This window comes from Leptonychotes weddellii, chromosome 3 (genome assembly GCF_054177405.1).
Source record: "Leptonychotes weddellii isolate Sample4059 chromosome 3, ASM5417740v2, whole genome shotgun sequence".
Classification (NCBI taxonomy): domain Eukaryota; kingdom Metazoa; phylum Chordata; class Mammalia; order Carnivora; family Phocidae; genus Leptonychotes; species Leptonychotes weddellii.
The window spans coordinates 43460503-43479290 of NC_138371.1; the positions used below are offsets into that span (position 1 = coordinate 43460503).

Consider the following 18788-nt stretch of genomic DNA (forward strand, 5'->3'; position numbering starts at 1 on the left):
TTAGAGACTCTGTGTTGCCATTAATTGATTTCTCCATTCTAGCCATTGTCTTCACAATTGCTAGCCTGAATTCCATCTCCTACATCTTGGTTATATCTGCATCCATTTGTAAATCTGCAGCATAAGTCATAATCTCTGAGTCTTTTCTATTTTGGGGGCTCCTCCTCCTAGTCATTCTGTTGATGGGTGTTTGAGGGAATGTATAGAGTCCAAATTATTGACCAGAACCCAAGCTAGATGCACCTGTTTTCTTGGGATCTTAGGGTTGCTGGCCTCTTGTTTTCCCAGCCTGTCTTCTGGGGGAGGGGCCTGCTGCCCTGTTACTCAGGCAACCCTGTTTGGGTGGAGTTGCCCTGCCCCCCTGTGGCGGGGGATGGGCTCAGCGGGAGTCAGTTTTTGGGGCTTTTGTTCTCTGGCAGCTTTCCCTGGCGGCTTTCTGCATCTCTTCTGTGAGTCAGAGCAGAATACACTGTTTACAACCCTCTGCCTCAGAGCAGAGAGACTGCAGTCTGTTCTTCAGTGAGCTCTCCAGGCCACACTGTCTCCGTATCTGTCTGTGCTGCTATAAACTGCAGTGTCCTGGGTTGTGTGCCCCTCTGCAGTGTCCTCAGTCCTGCCTCCAGGTTGGGGCACATCTCTGCCCTTTGTGCTTCTAAAACCGCCAGCCGCTCCCAGTTAGCATGCGTGACCCCGCTGCTCTGGGTTTCCACCCCGGGGGCTGCAGTTCACCTGTGCGACCCTGCCACTCCAGGTTTCCACCCCTGGGGCTGCCCTAAAGTCCTTTCCCTGCTGCTACTAGTCTGCGAGTCTGTGCCCGTCCCCAGCACGTGAGGCTGTCACTCACTGGCGGTGTAGGATCCCCACGGCCAGGCACCCTCCCGCTGCCGTTTATCCTCTGATATCTGCCTGTGGAATCATGGCTCCCTGCTTTGTACCTCGAAACCAACTACCTGTGATATTCTGTTTGTAGAGATCCAGATCTTCTTACATCTCAGGCTGGTTTCATGGGTGCTCAGAGTGGTCTGGTAGATATCCAGCTCAATTCTGGGGACCAGTTGAAATAGGGTCCCCTACTCCTCCGCCATCTTTCCCCCCTCTCTATATAACAAAATTCTTGATGGGGTTAGAAAGTAGAGGAGAAAAAGCCCATTAACTAAATAATGTTTGTTAGTAAAAAATACTTTAGGTAGCTGAATAGAGGGAATAAAGATATTGATGTCTATTCTTGCATATCTTTTTAATAAGAGATTTTATTTATTTATTTGTCAGAGAGAGAGAGAGAGAGACCACAAGCACAGAGAGCGGCAGAGGGAGAGGGAGAAGCAGGCTCTCCTTAGAGCAGGGAGCCCAATGCAGGGCTTGATCCCAGGACCCTGGGACCATGACCTGAGCTGAAGGCAGATGCTTAACCAACTGAGCCACCCAGGCATCCCTATTCTTGCATATCTTATAATGACTAGAGTATCCTTACAGCACTCTTGATCTTCTCTGCAAAAATCCATCTGCTCCACTTTGTTTTCTTTTTTCTTTTTTTGATTTTTATTTATTTTTTTTAAAAGATTTTATTTATTTGACAGGGAGAGACACAGTGAGAGAGGGAACACAAGCAGAGGGAGTGGGAGAGGGAGAAGCAGGCTTCCTGCCAAGCAGGGAGCATGATGTGGGGCTCGATCCTAGGACCCTGGGACCGTGACCCGAGCCAAAGGCAGACGCTCAATGACTGAGCCACCCAGGCGCCCCTGTTTTCTTTTTTAAATGGAAACACCATCCATTTGTTTGCTTAAATCAGAAATCTGTGTTATCTTAACTCCTTTTCTCTCACCTTTCACATCCTATCAATCAAGGTTGTTAATTCTGCCCCCCAAAAAACTTTTCCAGTCCTATTCATTTCTCTCCATTTCCACTGCCACTGCCCTAATTTGATTCCACTTTTGGCTTTATGAATACTGCTGTTATGAACATTCATGCTCACATTTTTGCATGACCATGTTCTCATTTCTTTAGTATATACCTAAGTGTAGAATTGCTTTGTCATATGGTAACTATGTGTTGAACATTTTAAGAAACTGTCAGACTTACTCTAAAGAGATTGCACCATTTTGCATTTCCACTAGTAAAGTATGGGAATTACAGGTTTTCCTACATCCTCATCAACACTTGTTACTGTTTATTATAGTCATCCTCACAGGTGTGGGAATGGCAGCTCTTTATGATTTTGATAATGATGTTGAGCATCTTATTGGATACTTGTATATCTTCTTTGGAGAAATGTCTAAGTAGGGCTTAATTCTTTTTTTTTTAAGTAGGCTCCATGCCCAGCATGGAGCCCAATGCTGGGTTTGAACTCACAGTCCTGAGATGAAGACCTGAGCTGAGATCAAGAATCTGATGTTAAACTGACTGAGCCACCCAGGTGCCCCTAAGTAGGACTTAATTTTTAAATGTGAATGTTCAACCAAGGATCTGTAGGTATAGAGAAAAGCCTGATCCACAAGAATTGAGACAGAAAAAATTACCCTGGGAAAGCGGTAATAATTCAGGAGAAAGAAATAAGCAAAGAAAACTCACTCTGATAAACAACCTCAGAGACATGTGAGGTCTCCTGCAGCCACAAAAGAGGATGCTCTGGAAAAGAAAGTTTGAGCAGCAAAGACTGTTTTGGGTGTATAGTTCTAAAACCTCTCAGATGGGAGAGGAGAGCTCTGAAACCTGCAGCTGGAGGTGGGAGAGGCTCAGGACCTCCTGGTTGGAGTGGACCAAAAACATGCTTTCCAATTAATATGTGTGTTAGTGTATAGTTAGTTCATTACATCCTGTTTGTGATTAGCTAATCTTGGAGGCTGAGATGACAGCTTGTACTTGGAGATTTTTCTTTTGCAGGATGTGGTTATAATCTCTGTCCTTGAAATATAGAAATACATCCTACATTAATGTTAAGTAGTCAGATAATAACCATGTTTTCGTTTAAAATGTAAAATTTATAAAAGTGAATATTGGGGGCACCTGGGTGGCTCAGTTGGTTAAGTATCTGATTTTAGCTCAGGTCATGATCTCAGGGTCCTGGGATCGAGTCCTGCATCAGGCTCCATGGTCAGCGGGGAGTCTGCTTGAGATTCTCTCTCTCTCCCTCTCTGCCCCTCCCTGCTCTAAAAAATAAATAAATCTCTAAAGAACAAAAGTGAATTTTATACCGATCTGCACATTAAAGACCTTGAACAATGAGAGTCCTCAGCTTTTAAAACAGCCTGATGGAGAGGGACTGGTGAAGATTTAGCTTTTTTCTGCTAGTCAGGTAATAACAGAAGGGGCAGAGTCTTACTCAGGGGTTGGACTGCTGTGGGACATTTACTTGTTTGATCATAAGATGCTTAAATACCAAATATAGTTAATGGAGAATTTGCATTTCCTGTTTTCAGATTCCCTCTCTGTGCTCCCATTCACTAATTTATCCTAGTCACTCAGCTCACAGTAGCAGGGCTAAGATTAGAATCTCAGGAGTTGGATTCTAGTTCCTATGCTCTTAGTACTATGCTGCTTATTTTTGAGGAAAAACAACAGAACAATTAAAAATGGTAGCCTTTCGGGGGCTTTGTCTTGGTTTAAGAGTGTTGATTTAATATACCTTTTGCTAACATACCTATCCTGTGGACGTTTACCCTAAAGCTAGCAGCAGAGATTGGGAGAAAGGGCAATTGATTCCTCTCTGCTCTTTTTCTTTTTATTCACTACACAAAATTAATAGGACTTTTCTCCTTTTTAGTGCCTGCTAGTATTGAGTGAACTTGGGAGAAATAAAAGGGAGCTCTGTAAAGTAAATAAGTTACCTCAGTAACCATTTTCCAACACTATGTGATAATGACTTCAGGCTCCTCAGAATCAGGAATATCTGTTACCAGGGAGGGTTTTTATAGCTATTACAGAACTAAAAAGAGGGGCACCTGGGTGGCTCAGCTGGTTAAGTGTCTGCCTTCAGCTCAGATCATGATCCCAGGATCCTGGGATCAAGGCCTGAGTCGGACTCCTTGCTTGGTGGGGAGCCTGCTTTTCTCTCTACCTGTTGCTCCCCCTGCTTGTGCTCTCTCTCTGACAAATAAATAAATAAATAAAATCTTTAAGAAAAAAAAAACTAAAAAGAGAAAAGAAAACACTTGACTTTGGTGTATAAAATTAATACTAATGATAGTTATCAGTAAAAATAATGAAAACTGGGTATCATCTGTGGATAATTACCTTATGTGTAACAACTATGATGAATATCATTAATATCTGTCAAATTATTCCTGTAGGTGTTGTTTGATTACAACACTAAACTATGTTCAGATATGCCCAGGTTCTTTGGTTCAATGTCTGAAATCTTAAACTTGAATATCCCATTCTTTCATCATCATCTCCTTTCCTGCTAGGTTAATGATCTAGATCAAACTCATTTCAATTCTTTGAACCTGAGTTTGTCCATCAGTAAAATAAACTCTGTTATGAATGGTTAATGTAAGAACCAAATAGCATGTAGCCAAGGTACTTGGTAGAGGCAGGCTCATTGCTGACACTGTATAAACATCTTCTCCATTTTTTCTGTTTTTTAGGTCTTCAGATTCTTGACCTTTCAAGTTTACTTCAGTTCCTCTCTTGCCTTTATCTGTAAGCTCCTCATCTCCTTGTCCTTCCTACAAATGACTTCATATTTCATGTAATCGGACTTCTCTGCTCCTATGCCTGAGTGCTCAGTGCAGCAAAGAAAATTACATGTTGATGGATTGGTCCCCCTACAAGTTCAGTTTCTATATTATTTGAACTCCCAATACCCTTTATCTATCCTTGCACTTTCTTTGTTTGGTTCCCTTTCATTTGCACTTACTTATTATTTCAAAAGTGTGTGTCCTCTCAAAATCCCCAATCTAAGATTCACACCTTATTATTCTGCTATGGTTTGAATGTGTCCTTCCCTCCCCAAAATTCATATGTTGAAATCCTAACCCCCAAAGGTGATGGTATTGGAAGGTGAGTTTTTGGGAGGTGCTTGACTCATGAGGATAGAGCTGAATTCTAAATAACAAAACTATCTTTTGTGCCTGAATTATCTATATAGTTTCTAGAATGACCCCCAAGGAACACAAAGATTTGCTTTCTCACCTTAAAAAGAAGGATAATAGAATTAATTGAGTTTGTTTTGGTTTTTTCTAAACATAATTTATTCAGAACAGTTGTGTGATTACCAAATTTGAGATAAAAGACTGTTAAATCAAAAGAAAAGTAGTCTTTTAAATTTAATTATAAGTAAGAAGACTAATATAAATACACTTCAATGATTGTGGCTTTTAAGTTAAAGGAAGCATACTCATGTTTATGCATAAATACTGGTATAATATCTATTCATAAAATGATTTTCTTTCTAGGTTTCATTAATCAGGGATAATCATAGTACTTTATAATATAAATAAAAAGCCCTAACAGTTTTTCAAACGTTGGCACTGTTCATAATATGTTCTTTCCCAGGGTGATCTTTGACTACATCCTTATAAATTAACTCTGTATTATAACTTAAGAGAGGATTCTACTTTTACATTCTATTAGTGCTGGTTAAAATAATGCATTAGCCAGAGCTGTTAGTTGTATTACCAGGGCAAGGATAAATTGATGACATTTTAAAACCTGCACTGATGAGAAAACTTTAAAGGGACAGCCCTAGTCCCTCTTGCTTACAACATAATCCTGGCAAAACTATAAAGTTGCTGTAGGGACTGGAACCAAAGCCTGGAGGAGGCTTTTTTTCTCTTGTTTGAAAGCCACAGCTTTATCAGAGGAAAAAGTGTTCCGTGGTCTTATGCTTTCCATCTGGAAAATGTCTGCCTACCTCTTCAGTGATTGTGGGACTCATTTTTCAGTCACATTCATTAAAGAATACTGCAGAGTCTTATCTATTAGCCAGAAACTACATTAGTTCTTATCACCTACAGTCTTCTGGAAAAACTGAAAGGAAAAATGGCATTTCTAAAATACAAGCTTGCTAGATGCGCTGAAGATATTCCACTCTCTTGGCTCTAGGTGCTCCTTTGAGCCCTAATGACAGTTAAATCTACTCTTTCAGGATTTCACAAGTTGTCTCCATTTGCGCTGTGACAGCTCTCCTAATGAGACTCAGTATCTCAGCTTCCGTGGTAGACATCACCCTATACTATATAGACAGAGCTAAAATTGCCAAAGTAATATTCTCAGAATTATCATCAACACGAGGGAAACTAAAAATATTTATAACTGAATGAAAAGGAAAGTACTGCATGTCAGTGTTTGCAAGGTAATGTTAAAATGGTGCTTAGAGGAAAATTTAGAACCTCAGCTGCATTTACTAAAAAGGGCAGAAAGGTATGTGTTGTTAAGAATCTAGAAAAGAACAGGGTAAACAACAAAAAAGTAGAAGTAAAGCAAAATAAAGATATGAGTAGAGAAAAAATTACACAGAAATATTTTTGAAATAATAAGTTAAAAAAACAAAAGACAGTTATTGGAAAAAATAATTGTGTGTAAATCCTTGGCAAGAATGATCAAAGAATGAAGAGAAAAAGCACAAGTAAATAACAGTTTTTCACAAAAAGGCAATATGAGCTGAAATACATCTAGATTAAAAAAAAATCTTTGAAGTCTATAAAACAATTTTATGTCAATACTGTCAGAACTTGAATAAAATAGATAATTTTGTAGTAAATACAAATTAAGAAATTTGAAAAAAATAGAAATCCAAGTAAATCAATAAAAGTTAAATAAATTGAATCGGTAATCTAAGTCTTACTCAGCAAAAGACACTATACTTTGATGGTCTTCAGGATAAATTTTATCAAACTTCCCAGAAAAGGGTATTTCTTTTTTATATATATAATATTTCTTTTTATATATGTAATATTTTAATTTAGATATAATTGACACATAACATTGTATAAGTTTAAGGTATATAATGTGTAGATTTGATACACATATATTGCAATATGATTACCACTGTATCATTAGTGAATGCCTCCATTACCTCATATAACTATCATTTCTTTTTTGTGATGAAAACATTTTAATATCTAGTGTCATCAATTTTCAAGTATATAATACTGTATTGTAATGATAATCACATTGCTGTGCCTTAGATCCCCAGTACTTGTCTTCTAACTGCAAGTTTGAAACATATATTTGTAATATTTTTGTTATGAATTTATATACAAATGTAGATGTATATATATTTTCAGGGTTTAGAAACAGAGAAAAAACTTCATTTTATGAGGTCACTATTACTTTGGTATCAAAACAGAGTAATTATAGTGCAGGCAAATAAAATTGTAGACCAATCTTATTTATGAACTGAAATAGTCAGATTCTAAGTTATATACTCACAAATCAAGTTCAGCATTATGTGAAAATTAATATATCTCAACCCAATAATACATACCAAAATGCAAGAAAATTTCAATATCAATAGACTGAAGAGGGTGAGGGGTCACTTCTGTAAATGCAAAAAAGGAATTGATAAGTTTACCATTCATCGAAAGAAAAACCATTAACAAATTAAGAGTGGAAAGGAATTTCGTTAACTTGAAAAACTATATCTAAATTTTTTTTGTATCAAGCATACCAGTGGTGAAACTATAAGCATTCTCAGTAAAGTCAAGAGTAAGACAAAAATGCTATCATTTCTTCATCATTGGAATAGAGGTCCTAACCAATGCAGTAAGAAAGCAAATGAGGTATACTGTTGGAACAGAAATGTGTCCGCTTCTCTTCAGATCCTGTAATATTCCTATCCACCAACAATTGCTGACCAGAATTTATACTATATTATATATGTTATTTAATACTATATTACTATATGCTATATAGTATACTGTACAATGTATAGCATATAGTCATAGTATAGTATAGTATAGTATAGTATAGTATAGTATATATATTTGTTTCTCCCTGAGAGGTGACAGCCATTCCTAATTAACATGGAAGAGAAAGGGGTCAAGAATAAACAAACAATTCTGGAGATGACTGAAGTCAGGATCTTTCCCTACTAATTATCAGGCTATTTAAAACTATATAAATTAAGATTGTATGTTGTTGTTATTGCAAGAATGGTCGTAAAAATCCAATAATGAGAGACAAGAATCAGTATTATATATAAAATATGTATAAATAGATATAAATGTTGACAGATATGGATATAATGGCATAATGTCATAAGTGGAACTATAAATAAATGAAAAGATCATCTAATTATTTCATGCCTAGATAATTGATCACCCATGTTTAAAAGAAAATGAGCCAGTTATCTCAAGCTATAACAAAGGAAATTTTTAGGTGGGTTAAAGATCTCAGTGTGAATATTTTTTCTTCAGAATTTTAAAAGAAATGTCGGTAAATATCTTTGTAACATCAAAGGGTGGTTACCTCTGAGATAGATGGATATAAAAATTTATGTGGAGAAGCATACAGATCATTTCAAATAAGTTAATACTGTTGTATTTAAAAAAATTTTTTAAATTTAAATTCAATTTAGTTAACATATAGTGTATTATTAGTTTCAGGGGTAGGGTTTAGTCATCCATCATTTGAATATAACACCCAGTGCTCATTGCATCATGTGCCCTCCTTAATGCCCATCTTCCAATTACCCCATCCCCCCACCCCCCGCCCCTCCAGCAACCCTGAATTTGTTCTTTATAGTTAAGAGTCTCTTATGGTTTGTCTCCCTCTCTGATTTTCTTATTTTATTTTTCCTTCCCATCCCCTATGTTACTGTGTTTTGTTTCTTAAATTCCACATATGAGTGAAATAATATGGTATTTGTCTTTCTCTGACTGACTTACTTCATTTCGCGTAGTACTCTCAAGCTCTGTCCACATCATTGCAAATGGCAAGATGTCGTTCTTTTTGATGGCTGAGTAATAGTCCATTGTGTATGTATATACCACATCTTGTTTATCCATTCATCTGTTGATGGACATCTGGGCTCTTTCCATAGTTTGGCTATTGTGGACATTGCTGCTATAAACATTGAGGTACGTATGCCCCTTTGAATCACTATTTTTGAATCCTTTGGATAAATACCTAGTAGTGCAATTTCTGAGTCATAAGGTAGTTCTATTTTTAACTTTTTGAGGAACCTCCATACTGTTTTCCAGCTGCACCAGCTTGCATTCCTACCAACAATGTAAGGGGGTTCCCCTTTCTCCACATTCTTGCCAACATCTGTTGTTTCCTGAGTTGTTAATTTTAGCCATTCTGACCAGTGTGAGATTGTATCTCATTGTGGTTTTGTTTGTATTTCCCTGATGCCGGGTGATGTTGAGCATCTTTTCATGTGTCTGTTAACCATTTTTTTTTTTTTTTAGATTTTATTTATTTATTTGAGAGACAGAGAGAGCATAAGTTGGGGGAGGGGAAAAAGGAGAGGGAGAAGCAGACTCTCCACTGAGCAGGGAGCCCAACACAGGGCTCGATCCCAGACCTGAGCTGAAGTCAGATGCTTAACTTACTGAGCCACCCAGCCGCTCCTCTGTTAGCCATTTGTATGTCTTCTTTGGAGAAATGTCTGTTCATGTCTTTTGCCCATTTCTTGACTGGATTTTTTTTTGGGGGGGTTTGATAAGTTCCTTGTAGATTTTGAATATTAGCCATTTGTCTGATATGTTATTTGGGAATATCTTCTCCCATTCCATAGGTTACCATTTAGTTTTGTTGTTCCCTTTGCTGTGCAAAAGCTTTTTATCCTGATGAAGTCCCAGTATTTTCTTTTGTTTACCTTGCCTCTGGAGACATGTCTGGCAAGAAGTTGCTGCGCCCGAGGTCACAGAGGTTTCTGCCTATGTTCTCCTCTAGGATTTTGATGGATTCCTGTCTCACATTTAGGTCTTTCATCCATTTTGAATTTATTTTTGTCTATGGTGTAAGAAAGTGGTCCAGCTTCATTCTTCTGCAATTGGGATGTCCAATTTTCCCAACACCATTTTTTCCATTGGATATTTTTTCCTGCTTTGTCAAAGATTAGTTGACTGTAGAGTTGAGAGACCATTTCTGGGTTCTCTATTCTGTTCCATTGATCTATGTGTTTGTTTTTCTGCCAGTACCATGCTGTCTTGATGATTATAGCTTTGTAGTAAAGCTTGAAGTCTGTAATTGTGATGCCTTCAGCTTTAGTTTTCTTTTTCAACATTCCTTTGGCTACTTGGGGTCTTTTCTGGTTCCATACAAATTTTAGGATCGTTTGTTCCAGCTCTGTGAAAAATGCTGGTGGTATTTTTGATAGGGATTGCATTGAATGTGTAGATTGCTTTGGGTAGTATAGACATTTTAACAATATTTGTTCTTCCAATCCATGAGCATGGAATGTTTTTCCATTTCTTTGTGTCTTCCTCAATTTCTTTCATGAGTGTTCTATAGTTTTCAGAGTGCAGATCTTTTACCTCTTTGTGTAGGTTTATTCCTAGGTATCTCATGGTTTTTGGTGCAATTGTAAATGGGATCAATTCCTTGATTTCTGTTTCTGCTGCTTCATTTTTATTGTATAGAAATGCAGTAGACTTCTGTGCATTGATTTTATATCCTGTGACTTTGCTGAATTCCTGTATCAGTTGTAGAAATTTTTTGATGGAGTCTTTCAGGTTTTTTACATAGAGTATCATGTCATCTGCAAAGAGTGAAAGTTTGACTTCTTCTTTGCCAATTTGGATGCCTTTTTTTTCTTTGTGTTGTATGATTGCTGAGGCTAGGACTTCTAGTACAATAGTGGTGAGAGTAGACATCCCTGTTATGTTCCTGACCCTAGGGGATAAACTCTCAGTTTTTCCCCATTGAGGATGGTATTTGCTGTGGGTCTTTTGTATATGGTCTTTATGAGAAGACTGTATACATACCCACGAATAGAGTATGTTCCCTCTATTCGTACATTGTGGAGGGTTTTTATTAAGAAAGGATGTTGTAGTTTGTTAAATGCTTTTTCTGCATCTATTGAGAGGATCATATTGTTCTTATCCTTTCTTTTATTAATGTCACGTATCACATTGATTGATTTGCAAATATTCAACCATCCCTGCTGCTCAGGCATAAATCCCACATGATCATGGTGAATAATCCTTTGAATGCACTGTTGGATCCTATTAGCTAGTATCTTGTTGAGAATTTTTGCATCCATGTTCATCAGGGATATTGGTCTGTAATTCTTTTTAGTGCTGTCTTTATCTGGTTTTGGGATCAAGGTAATGCTGGCCTCAAAGAATGAGTTTTGAAGTTTTCCTTCCATTTCTATTTTTTGGAACAGTTTGAGAAGAATACATATTAACACTTCTTTAAATGTTTGGTGGAATTCCCTTGGGAAGTCACCTGGCCCTGGACTCTTGTTTGTTGGGAGATTTTTGATTACTGATTCAATTTCTTTGCTGGTTATGGGCCTGTTCAGGTTTTCTATTTCTTCCTGTTTCAGTTTTGGTAGTTTATATGTTCTAAATATATCCATTTCTTCCAGATTGCCTAATTTGTTGGCATATAATTGCTCATAATATTCTCTTATAATTGTTTGTATTTCTGTGGTGTTGGTCGTGATCTCTCCTCTCTCATTCATGATTTTTTTTTTTTAAAGATTTTATTTATTTATTTGAGCCAGAGAGAATGAGAGAGAGAGAGAGAGCACATGAGAGGGGGGAGGGTCAGAGGGAGAAGCAGGCTTCCTGCCGAGCAGGGAGCCCGATGAGGGACTCGATCCAGGGACTCCAGGATCATGACCTGAGCCGAAGGCAGTCGCTTAACCAACTGAGCCACCCAGGCGCCCTCTCATTCATGATTTTATTTTTTTGGGTCCTTTCTCTTTTCCTTTTGATAAGTTTGGCTAGGGGTTTTTCAATCTTGTTCATTCTTTCAAAGAACCATTTCCCAGTTTCATTGATTTGTTTTTTTTTTTAATTTCTATATTGTTGATTTCTCTTCTCCTGCTGGGTTTAAGCTTTATGTGCTGTTCTTTTTATAGCTCCTTTAGGTGTAAGGTTAGGTTGTGTATTTGAGACCTTTCTTGTTTCTTTTTTTTTTTTTTTTCCTAAAGATTTTATTTATTTATTTGAGAGAGAGAGAATGAGAGACAGAGAGCATGAGAGGGAGGAGGGTCAGAGGGAGAAGCAGACTCCCCGCCGAGCAGGGAGCCCGATGCGGGACTCGATCCTGGGACTCCAGGATCATGACCTGAGCCGAAGGCAGTTGCTTAACTAACTGAGCCACCCAGGCGCCCCCTTTCTTGTTTCTTGAGGAAGGCTTGTTTTGCTATATGCTTCCCTCTTAGGCCTGCCATTGCTGCATCCCAAAGGTTTTGAACTGTCATGTTTTCATTTTCATTTGCTTCTGTGTATTTTTTTAATTCTTCTGTAATTTCCTGGTTGACCCATTCATTCTTTAGTAGGACATTTTTTAACCTCCATGTATTTGTGAACCTTCCAATTTTTTCTTGTGGTCTGAAAATATTCATGGTATGATCTCAGTCCTTTTGTACTGATTGAATTCTGATTTGTGACTTAGTATGTGGTCTATTCTAGAGAATGTTTCATGTGCACTCGAAAAGAATGTGTATTCTACTGCTTTGGGATGAAATGCTCTGAATATATCTATGAAGTCCATCTGGTCCAGTGTGTAATTCAAAGCCCTTGTTTCCTTGTTGATCTTCTGCTTAGATGATCTGTCCATTGCTGTGAGTGGGGTGTTAAAGTCCCCTACTATTATTGTATTATTATCAATGAGTTTCTTTAAACTTGTTATTAATTGATTTATATATTTGGCTGCTCCCAAGTCAGGGGAATAAATATTTACAATTGTTAGATCTTCGTGTTGGATAGACCCTTTAATTCTGATATAGTGTCAGTCTTCAACTCTTAATACAGTCTTTTTTTTTTTTTTAAGATTTTATTTATTTATTTGATAGAGAGAGGGTGCACAAGAAGGCAGAGTGGCAGGCAGAGGGAGAGGGAGAAGCAGGCTCCCCACTTAGCAGAGAGCCCGATGTAGGGCTCTATCCCAGGACCCTTGGATCCTGACCTGAAATGAAGGCAGACACTTTTTTTTTTTAAAGATTTTTTATTTATTTATTTGAGAGAGAGAATGAGAGAGAGCATGAGAGGGGAGAGGGTCAGAGGGAGAAGCAGACTCCCTGCTGAGCAGGGGGCCCGATGTGGGACTCAATCCCCGGACTCCAGGATCATGACCTGAGCCGAAGGCAGTTGCTTAACCAACTGAGCCACCCAGGCGCCCCGAAGGCAGACACTTAACTGACTGAGCCACCCAGGCACCCCTCTTATTACAGTCTTTAAAAGTTTAAAATCTATTTTGTCTGATTTAAGGATGGCTACTCCAGCTTTCTTTTGATGTCCATTAGCATGATAAATGATTCTCTGCCCCCTTATTTGCAATCTGGATGTGTTTTTGGGTTTAAAATGAGTCTCTTGTAAGCAGCGTATCCATGGATCTTGTATTTTTTTATCCATTCTGATACCCTCTGTCTTTTGATAGGAACATTTAGTCCATACAGAGTAATATGGAAAAATACGAATTTAGTGCCATTGTATTGCTTGTAAAGTTGCTGTTCCTGGAGATTGTCTCTGTTCCTTTCTGGTCTTTGTTACTTTTTGTCTCTCTTTCTGCTGAGAGGGTCCCCTTTAATATTTCTTGCAGGGCTGGTTTAGTGTTCATGAAGTCCTTTAGTTTTGTTTGTCTTGGAAACTCTTTTTTGTTTTTAAAGATTTTATTTATTTATTTGAGACAGAGAGAATGAGAGAGACAGAGAGCACATGAGAGGGGGGAGGGTCAGAGGGAGAAGCAGGCTCCCTGCCGAGCAGGGAGCCCGATGTGGGACTCGATCCCAGGACTCCAGGATCATGACCTGAGCCGAAGGCAGTTGCTTAACCAACTGAGCCACCCAGGCGCCCTGTCTTGGAAACTCTTTATCTCTCCATCTATTCTGAATGACAGCTTTGCTGGATAGTGTTTTTGGCTACATATTTTTCCCATTTAGCACATTGAATATATCATGCCAGTCCTTTCTGGCCTGCCAGGTCTCTGTGGACAGGTCTGCTGCCAGCTTTATGTGTATATCCTTGTAGGTTAAGGACCTTTTGTCCTGTGCTACTTTCAGGATTTTCTCTTTTTCTGTGTAATTTATAATTTTCACTCTAATATATCATGGTGTTGACCTATTTTTATTGATTTTAAGGGGCGTTCTCTGTACCTCTTGGACATGAATGCCTGTTTCCTTGCCCAGATTAGGGAAGTTTCAGCTCTCATTTGTTCAGATAAACCTTCTGCCCCTTTTTCCATGCTCTTATTCTTCTGGGACTCCTATAATATGGATATTATTTCTCTTTATGGACTCCCCGAGTTCCCTAAGTCTACCTCCGTGTTTTAATAGTTTTCTTTCTCTCTTCTTATCAGCTTCATTGTTTTCCATAATTTTATCTTCTGTATCACTGATTTGATCTTCTGATTCATTTCTCCTCATTTTGTGGTCTCCATTTGGAACTGCATCTCGAGTATAGCATTTTAAATATCGGCCTGACTAGATTTTAGTTCTTTTATCTCTACAGTAACATATTCTCTAGTGTCTTCTATGCTTTTCTCAAGCCCAGCTAGTATCTTTATAATCATAGTTTTAAATTCTAGTTCAGACATCTTACTTATATCTGTATTGATGAAATCTCTGGTTGTGCATACTACCTCCTTTCTTTTGGGGTGAATTTCTCCATCTTTTCATTTTGTCCAGAAAAGAAAAGAAGAAAGAAAGAAAAAGAACATAACAACAAGAATGAAAAAACAAAACAAGAACTAGATTCTGGGTGTGTTTTAGTCTGCTTGTTAAAAGAAACTAGTTTCTAACTATAGAAAGAAAGAAAAAAATATGTAAATAAAATAAAATACAGTGAAAGGAAACCAAAAATTAAAAAATATATAAAAATAAAAATTAAAAAAGAATAAAAGAAAGAATTGAAATATAAGAAAATAACTGAAAAAAAATAAAAGACTAAAGAATAAAAATACAGGGCGCCTGGGTGGCTCAGATGGTTAAGCGTCTGCCTTCGGCTCAGGTCATGATCCCAGGGTCCTGGGATCGAGTCCCACATCGGGCTCCCGGCTCAGCGGGGAGCCTGCGAGCCTGCTTCTCCCTCTGACCCTCTCCCCTCTCATGCTGTTTCCCTCTCGCTCGCTCTCTAAAAAAAAAATAAATAAAATCTTTAAAAAAAAAAAAAAAGAAATAGGAAAAAAAAAATAAAAATACAAAGAATGCTATATACTGTTTTCCCCTTGGAGCTGAAGCTTTGCAGCTTTCTATGATCAGTAAACTTGGTGGAGTGAGTTATGTTTGCTGGTCTTCTGGGTGGGTGGTGGTGGGGGGGGCTGTTGCAATGATTCTCAGGTGGCCTTGCCCTAATGGAAATGTGCCTCCATAGTGCAGGGAGGCAGGGCTTGGTGTGTGGCACTCCTAATTCTACTATGTGGTGCTGTTTTGCTCCCTGATGGCTTTCAGCACTGATAGGCAGGATGAATATGGTGGTGCCCCACTCTCTAGTCCCAGAACTGAAAATTCATGCCCCACTCTTCAGTGAGCCCTCACAGAAGAGCAGTCCATCACTCTTGTCTCCCCAGTTTCCATTAGAACTCTGTGTTTACCTGGACTCTGTCTGAGTGTTTTTATCTCAGGCATGCAACTGAGTTTCAAAACTCGAAATTTTAGGGGACTTCCACAGTGTGGACCCACACACTTTCTCCCAGGAAGGGTATTGCTAACATCTGCCTTTTGCTGGACATGTCTCAGGAAAGTGGTAGCAGTGGTTCGCAGTTTATGGCAACACAGAGCAGAACACCAGCACCTAGACACTGTTCTCAGCTGGCTTCACTGCTCCTATGCTTAGGAATTCTGTTGCACTCAGGCACACCTGTTCTTCCTGTGACCCTGGGGATCTTCTGACCACACTGTCACCTGGGATTCTGCCCCATTTCACTACATGAGCACTTTTAAGTCTGGCGCATATCCCACTGTAGCAGACTTCTAAACTTCTAAAAGTTCTGATTTTGCACTCTGGTGCTTATAATATTTTGCGGTAGCCTCTTAAGCAGGCTCTCTCCCGGCCACTGTATCCTCAGCTATATCACACCAGATTCAAGTCTCCACATCTCGTACCTTCCAAACTGTGGTCACCTTTCTACATGTAGATTTGCAGCATTTGTGTTCTCAGAGCTCTCATTGATTTCTCAGGTATTCAGAATGATTTGATAATTATCTAGTTGTAGTTGAGGGATGAGACAAACTTAGGGTCCCCCTACTCCTCCACCATCTTAAATCCTCCAATACTGTTGTATTTTTTGAAAATATTTTAAGCTGATATAATATCTAACATCCAATTATAGGTAAAGCTATAATATATTTATATTACATTATACACATTTTTTTCTGTATGTTTGAAATCCTTAAAACAACAGAATAAAGATGGAATCAATCTGGGATTGCTTCCTGGATAAGGAAAATAATTTTACCTCTTCTACAAGTATATAATTTTGTTTAATCAATGAGGTATAATTAAGGCAAGTGTGAACAAGTGTGTGGAAACTGTAGCTTTAAAATAGTCAACTTTTTTTTTATTAGAACAAATAGTGATCTATTGTATATTAGTGGCTTAAGGAAATTATAACATGGCCCTGTTATCTGTCTTCAATCTAAAATACAACCATTTTATTATATATTGAAAAGACAGAAGAAATACTGAATATAAGAAAAAGGTAAATGTTTTGAAGGAAATTGTAGTAGATAAAATTGAAACATAAGTACTTTACAATTCATAGCTTATAAATTATGTAGGCTGATGTAAGTCTATGAATTGTAACTCCATGAATATGTTAATGTTTACTCTGTCTTTTAACTCAGAAATTTAAGGTAAAATAATATTTTGTTTAGTATAAATTATATATGTATGGCAGGTAAGTTAATTTTCTTTCCAACCATTTCCTCTGAAGTGGGTTATAAAATCTATCTCATGAATTTTCTCTTTAAAATGTATTTCTCTGGATCAAAAGTATTTGATCCAAAAAATGTAGATATTAGATATCTCAGATAAACATTATCCATTTAACAGTTTATTATGCATTAAATTCTGTTGATAAACATTGATAAGGATAAGAAAACAAATCAAATTTAGGATAATCATTACACAATTCAAGGATGGTGATAGTTTTTTTATCACTTTTGTGTCTTCAAATTGAAGGTGCTAGATAAAAATCTTTATATACAAATATATACATTTTGGAAGTACTTCGTATGTGCAGCAAAAAATTGTAAAGACTCTGTTTTTTCTTTCCATTGCCTGGATATGCAGTGTACTCTATATGTTTTTGTCAGTTTATTTTTCACCTTTTGTGTAAACAACTTTATCTGACTTGTCACCTACAAAATATATTATGGTTTATATTTGTTTTCTATTGCTGTGTAATAAATTTCCACATGCTACTGGCTTAAAACATCACACATTTACTATCTTACAAATTCTGTGGGTCAGGAATCCAGCACAGTTTCACTGGTCCTCTGTTCCAGATCCCACAAGGCTGAAATCAAGGCATTGGCAGGAATGAGTTCTATCTGGAACTCAGGGTCATCTTCCAATGTCATTCAAGTTATTGACAGAATTCACTTCATTGCAGTTGTAGGACTCATGGCAATTTGTAGGCAGTTGTAGGACTCTCCGTGGCAATCTCCAACAGGAGAATTCTGACTTCTGTTTTCTAAAATGAAGTTTTATGTAGCCTAATCAAATGAGTGACATCCTATCATATTCACAAGTTCTACCCACATTCAAAGGCTAGGGATAATATAGGGTGTGCACACTAGAGGCAAGAATCTTGGGTGCAGTCTTAGCATTCTGTCTACCAGAGGGTGTTTTATGCTCTGATCCTTATTTTAACTAATGTAAAAACAAAAACAAAAACACTAACAATCTTTTTCTCCTCTCTTTCTGTTATTGTTCCTGAGCAATTTAAAATATTATTTTCTGATAATAACTTGCATGGCTAGTGGTGGGAGCATTTCTGATCTCTGGATTAAATTCGGAGAAGCAGATACTTATCACTTTGCCCATGTTGCTTTAGCGATTATGTATTGGTTTCTGCATTTAGAGGTGCATGAAATGCTGTGAACCTTGTCTGTTAATAATAATAAATCGCTTGATAGGGACTAGTATTTATTGATGTAAGTAAAATTTGAACTTTTAAATAAAATTGTTAGTGGTTATATTTGAAGAGCAAAATTAATGGAGTAAAATAGTATGTTGTCTTGGAATATATAAAAAATGAACTCTAAAATTTTATCGAATATTGGGCGCCTGGGTGGCTCAGTTGGTTAAGCGACTGCCTTCGGCTCAGGTCATGATCCTGGAGTTCCGGGATCGAGTCCCGCATCGGGCTCCCTGCTCGGCAGGGAGTCTGCTTCTCCCTCTGACCCTCCTCCCTCTCATGCTCTCTGTCTCTCATTCTCTCTGTCTCAAATAAATAAATAAAATCTTTAAAAAAAAATTTTATCGAATATTATAGTGAGAAACTCGGAGGAAATTCTTACTTTTAGATTAAATGACACAAAAATTTTATGTTCCTTTTGCCTCTTTTTAAGTGATGATAATCTTCATTTTTTTTTTTTTTTTTTTTTTTCTGGCCTACTGAATGCTTTTTATTTTTTTTTTTTTATTCTTATGTTAATCCCCATACATTACATCATTAGTTCTAGATGAAGTGTTCCATGATTCATTGTTCGTGCACAACAC

The 18788-nt window shown here is 37.6% G+C and overlaps 2 long non-coding RNA genes across 3 annotated transcripts in view; both read left to right on the forward strand.

The window, feature by feature from the left end:
• Positions 1 to 6398, forward strand: part of LOC145720505 (uncharacterized) — a 56076-nt gene extending 49678 nt beyond the window's left edge. The window contains exon 3 of the long non-coding RNA XR_014143479.1: positions 4584 to 6398. This is a non-coding gene — a long non-coding RNA (uncharacterized LOC145720505). The remainder of the gene's footprint in view (positions 1 to 4583) is intronic.
• The window catches only part of LOC145720504 (uncharacterized), a 507675-nt gene that overhangs the window by 79397 nt on the left and 409490 nt on the right, over positions 1 to 18788 (forward strand). The window lies entirely within an intron of this gene.